Source organism: Buceros rhinoceros, unplaced genomic scaffold (genome assembly GCF_000710305.1).
Source record: "Buceros rhinoceros silvestris isolate BGI_N320 unplaced genomic scaffold, ASM71030v1 scaffold7433, whole genome shotgun sequence".
Classification (NCBI taxonomy): Eukaryota; Metazoa; Chordata; class Aves; order Bucerotiformes; family Bucerotidae; genus Buceros; species Buceros rhinoceros.
This window is the reverse complement of record NW_010401795.1, coordinates 45,003-51,142: the sequence shown is the minus strand read 5'-3', so window position 1 is coordinate 51,142 and position 6,140 is coordinate 45,003. Positions and strand designations below refer to the sequence as shown.

The following is a 6,140-nucleotide window of genomic DNA, read 5'->3' as shown; positions in this document are numbered from 1 at the left end:
GAGTGCATATGCCTCACAGGAATCTTGTTTTTTGCTCCATTGCGAGTCAAAAACAGCCAGCTCATTCACTAGCAAACACATGAATACAGGATCTTGAGAATAAAAGTTTTATTTCTGTATTTAAAATTCCACCAGGGTTCAGTGAGAGGAAGGTATTTTGGGGCTAATAAGAAACGTGTATTCTTCAAAACAACCCCACCTCAATAAAAAAAAAAGTCCACAGCCGTATAAAATACCTGTTTTGTGTCCTAAAATAAAGCATGTATTTCATGCTCTAAAAGTCTGAGGTTTGTAGCTGAAAAAGATTAAGTAAATAATTCAGAATTTGTTTTGTTTACCTGTTAATAATTAAGCAGGTTAGTCTGTGTACTTTTTATAGACATTGTGCTTTATTTATTTTTATTTACTTGACTCATGTTCTGATTTTTAAAATTGAAGAAGTTTCTGCCAAGAAAGAGACCATGAGAGAAAAGGCATCAGGGAGTTAAGCATTGCACAGGAAGCAAAATCTTTCGGGACACATAGTCTCTGGAGAGAATGGAGAACTGTAATCCCTTCCTTTACTTCTGCATTCCCTGAGTCCCTAGTGCTTTGAGGGAATTAAATTTTAAAGGTGATAATGATTTTTCAGACAAAAGCAGTACCTTTGATTCCTACTTTGTGATGCCAGTGGATCCTGCTTTGGATACCAAGGATAGAGAAGTCTTTGTTACGAGATGACATTTGGTTCATCTCAGTCAGAGGAAGGTTTCAGCCTTGCTCTGTTTCAGAAATACAGCAGAAATTTCAAAGAAAAAATCAGGTGACAGATACATCGTATATCTGTTTTCTTGTTGTGTGAGTGAGTTACAGTCTGGTAAAAGGTTGTAAGCTGATGGCTGTAAAGTCTGAAATATTTTTTTTTCGTTTGAGGACGTACAGAGAGGCCTCCAGCAGCGTGAACTGCCCTTACAGACACATTTAGATCCATCCATGGTGAGATTGCTTCTGTGACAGGCAGTAGTTCAGTCCAAGTGGATCAGTCATGCCATCTTTGCTTTCAGGTGGTAATGAACAGGCCAGTAGTTCCCCAGGTTCCCCTTGAATCTCAGTGTCTATCGCTTGAGAAAAAAATGTGATGAGCAACAAAATAATTCTGTGTTTTCCATCCAGTAATTTTTGGCTGCTGTTTACATAGTCTAGACCTGAGCATAGATTGAAACAGAGAATTATAAGAGATTTCGGTTTGGGTTTGTTTTTCCTCCTCCTCTGCCAGGCAGTGATCCACCCCATTCTAATCACATTCCCTTCCTGCCTTAAGCAAAGTCATTGCTTGATTTTTTTTTTTTTTTTTGAACGTTTGAACTGTTCCTTTGGTCTTGGCAGAGTAAGATATCATTTGATATTTCCACTCACCTTTTCCAAAGGGGAGAGAAAACACAGGGTAGAGGGAAAGTCAGTTGAAATGATTGGCATTAAAAGACAAAAGCTGCTGAAATGTGAGAGTGATCTTTGGACTGTATATTAAAAATCAAAGATTTAAAAAGTCTGTTTATGTGAGAATTAATAGCCTGATTTTGTTGACAGTTGAAGTCTTCATCTGTTACCATGGCATGTTTTAATCCCCTGTCTGCATTGGTATTTCTTTCTGAAGAAATAAACAGGCTAGTTGGTATTACCTCTAATATTAAAAATGGCATTTACTACTTGTGTTTCAGATTAGGATTTCTGTTCAAGTAAAGTTATGGTACATAAAGTGGAGGTTAATCTGGTAGATAGTGTTACAGTTGCTCCTCTTTCTTCATCATGTGACTGTTGCCTTCAAAGGTAATTTTCTCCTGGGCCTAGACAATTAATCCAAGTCTTCCATGGAGATAAATATGGGCAGAGGGTCCTTTTCAAATAGAACTTAAAATGGAAACTTAAATTGTTTTCTGAAGGACTTTTACATGCCTTAAGAATGGTACTGTGGCACTGTTGTTTCTTTAAAATTCTATCATATATGTATGAAGCTTCCTTTCTTGCAAAAAAGCCCATTCATATCCGTTTCATTATCTTATGCTTGTAGGCCAGATCAGTGGTCCACTTGGGGCAGTTGTCTTCAGAAATTCTTCAGAATCTGTGTTTATCATGCAGTTTTATGCTAGTCATTTGATTTATTCCTTTTTCCCTCCTCAGACAGGCAAGCTTTCTCTTGAAAGAAGTTAAAGAGATCTCAACTACAGTTCTCAGTGGACAGAAATCCATATCACCAAAACCATTACTACAGTGAAGGGTAATTGGTCTGTGCTTGTAAGTCCAATGAAAGAGGTTGAACCAGCCACAAAATGCAACCACTGAGCATGGTCCCTCAGTTCAAGCCTGAGGGGTAGTGGTAAGCCTGTGTGACTCAATCTGTACTGCTGCTACAAGTACTGTTCTGCAAATGAGAGGATTTCAGTCTCTAAGCCAGACAGATTAGACTTTTCCATAAGCATTGAATTCACACACCAGACTATTTTTTAAAGAGCATTGCTGTGATGCATTGTCTATTTTGCTAAGGATGTACTTTACCCAGTGTTTGTGCCAGGTTGATTGAATCTCAAAGGAGACCAAGAGATGTACTGGTAGTCTCACAGTGGATCATTGCCTGAAACCCTCTTGGCTTCTATATTCTTAGTTTTAATCAACAGTAATTCCTTTCATCCACTTGCTACCAGAGTTTCATTTGTATGTATGATGACTGTGTTTGGAAGGAATTGGAGCGATGCTAATATAGTTTATCTTATTCTTTGCATTTTGTTCTTTGAATACAGAGTCTTAAAAAGAGAAGATCCTCATGGTTATCATCCTGTAATCTTTTCTCCCCTCTCAGTGAAAGCTCCATAACCTTGAGAGGAAATATAAATAAAATTGACACATTCTTTACGTATTCTTGAATGGAATGTATTTATCTTGATTTCACTTAATCTGATGATAGTTCACTGCGTAAGATTTTTTTCGTTAGTAGCAAATGTTAAAAGGCCATGCAGCTTACAAGGCATTAACACAAGGAAATGAACAAGTATGTATAGTTCTTTCCTGTTGGTGTTTGAACAGCAGTACAGTATGCTGTTGTTACTATACAAGCAACTGGCATGGGAGAAGAGGCATTTTTAATTTAGGACTGTTTAAGTTATCCATTTCAATCTCTCTTATTGTTGTGGTAGATCTTGTTCTCATAAGATAATTTTAAAAGTAGAGTTAATAAGTATACCTAATTTACTTTATCCTTGAATGCCAACTTTTCTAGGAAGTTACCATGATCTCCTTCAAGCCTCTCTGGGTATCGTGATACGTTTTGTGACTTTGAGGTCTGTAAGCATATTGTCAGCCTATGCAGTGAAGTATTTGCTTTTGCTTAGTACATAGCATTTAACTTTCAAGTAGACCAAAAAGCATTTTCCTGAGCTGCATGCATAGCTTTTCAGTTCATTGATACCATACGGATGCATCAAATTTCCAGCCTATCACTTGATATTATATCATATGAATCGCCAATAAGCTCTTGATCCAAGTGAAACAATTAAACATAAACATGGAAGTTGGAATTGAAAACAAAATATGTTTTGGCTATAGTACGCTTCAGAGGCTGACTTGGTCCAACAAGTGACCATCTGAAGTATAAGGTTTGGTCAATTTAAATAACATATTAAAATAGATTTTAAACCTACGTGGCAGAAATGTTGCCACTAATTAAACTCAGGCATTCAGACGTTTGGAAAGAATCGATTAATGCCTGTGAACATGAAGAAGAGTAACCGCAACAGTTACACAGACTTTTGTATAGCATTTTCTGGCAAGAGTCACAACTGAGAAAAGGATAGCTGTGTACTGTCGTTGTCTATCTACTATCACGGAGAGTTGTACAAAATTTCAAATGCTAGTAGACCAGAGAAAGGAAACTGAGACTTTTGACTTGGATTTAATCCTTTGCAGACCTTGGGGACATACTGTCTAAGCACCATCATGGTTCTGACTGAGCAGTGTGTTTAAAATAGAAAATACTTTCTTTCACCTTGTGATCAGGTTTTTTCCCCATGCTTTTTCATGCTTTTGTCTCTTCCAGATTCCCTAGCACCACCCTGTCTTACTGAGCTCACTCAGCAGAGCCATCTCTTGCTGCAGTCCATAGCGTGCCAGAAAGTACGGAGTGGTTCACTTGTTAGATGGGTTAGGCATTAGACAAACAGCACAGTTTCATATATAATAGTATCGCTTAAACATATCCTCGTGCAATACATCTGACGGCATTTAAAGGTCAAAATCCTATCCTCATTACTCAATATTTTTGGCTTTCTGTTTTGCTTTATTCATTGTCTGTTCAGAACTGACAGGCTATTCCAGACCAGGGTTGTGTGATGTTGGAAAGTGCTAACAGCTGCTGTCCAGTGCATCTATTCAGGCAGCTGCAGACCTTATGAAAACTGGGTACACAGCCTTAGTTCAAGCAAAATTAACCTTCTTCGCGTGGAAGCCACCATCAAACAGACTATGCTGCATACAGTCAGCACTGACCCACATAGGCTGGGGAATTGCCGTAGGGAAAATTCTGCAAATGCTGAACCTGAGACATTGCTGAATGATGATCAGAGGTAGAAAGCAGCCCAAAAACAAGAGGAAGGCTACAGAAGTGAAAAGAAATTGAGAGAAAGCATCAGAAGCATCCCTGTAGTAGCCAGGAACTGTTGGGAAGTCAAGCTCCGAAATGCCAAGGCTGAAAGCCTGCTGGTGTTACATATTCTTTTTTTGAGAAAGTAACACTTTGTGTCCTTTTCCTCTGAATCAGCAAGTGTGCTCCACAGAGCAGTGCTTTTCTGTTAACAAATTACTTTCTGGAGGTTACTGATCACAAGTCCATTGACAGATAAAAAAAATCATCTGAGCTTTGAAGAGACAGGACTGTAGCAAATAAGTGCAATTGAATTGTTCTGCAGTATGACAAAGGGGTCAGAATCTCAGTGATCAAAATGTCTTTGTGGCTGGCTTTGAAAACTCCTCACCAGTGAAGAATTAAAGGACTATCAGTAGGCGTAGTGAGACCAGTTCTGCCATACTTGAGCTGGTATTAGCTTTGGACAGGTTCTTAGGTGGAAGGTCAGCACTTGAGGGGAAGGAAGGGATCTTGCTGCTCCTGTGAGGAAGCAAGAAGCCTGGCTGGAGTGATTTGGGCCCCGTATCTAAGGGAATTGGAAATTATGGCAATCATGTCCATGAACCATATTCCAGATTGGTGGAAGGAGAGTGACGAAGTCTTGTTTTCAGACTTCAGAATACTTTCCGCAGCTGTTTGGCAGCCAGTTGTGAACATTTTGGTAATTAGTGGTATATGGTACTGTTAAGGGTCGAGGGCCGAGGTAACCACCCCTCGAATTCCTTAACGTTTTCCATCTGCCTTGTTAAGAGGCAGAGGGAGTTTTAAGGGGAAAAGAAGAAATTCACACCTTGGTTTTGCGTTATGGAAACTGAAACAAACTTTTAATAAACAATAAATTCACACATCTGTACACTACTACACATAAGCGCAAACCCAGAAAAGAGAAAAAGGGGGAAAAATACCGAAGAAGAAAATGATTTACACAAGCTGTTCTTGTCAAGGTCAGTTCTCTGGGCAGTCCTGTTCTGGGCAGGCAGCCGACAGCGAGGTGGCAGTAGAAGGCCTGTGGCCTGGTCAGATTCCTCTCACGCCGGGAAGAGGCGGGGGGGAAACCCCGCTGTGCTCAGGTGGAGGAAAACTCAGGAGAGCTCCCTGCGCGAACAGCCGGGAGCTTCAGATACCAGCGAGGTGGCAGTAGAAGGCCTGTGGCCTGGTCAGATTCCTCTCACGCCGGGAAGAGGCGGGGGGGAAACCCCGCTGTGCTCAGGTGGAGGAAAACTCAGGAGAGCTCCCTGCGCGAACAGCCGGGAGCTTCAGATACCTCACCCGATTCCAGACGAGACGGGACTCACGGCGATAACAGTTCAGAGCCTGTAGTCCTTAGGTCAGAGGCCTAGTCGGCCGGCAGGTCGGGCCTGGTGGGCCTAGTCGGGCCTGGACGTCAGCCAGCAGAGTGTCAGGAGCTCTCCCTCAGAACGCGGCCCGGAGGCCAGGAGAGAGTCACTCCTCCTGCCTGCTGCCTTTAGAGGCTCCCCACGCAACGGGG

At 41.0% G+C, this 6,140-nt stretch overlaps 1 long non-coding RNA gene across 1 annotated transcript in view; it reads left to right on the top strand.

The window, feature by feature from the left end:
- The window catches only part of LOC104490137, a 97,718-nt gene that overhangs the window by 55,108 nt on the left and 36,470 nt on the right, over window positions 1-6,140 (top strand). The window lies entirely within an intron of this gene.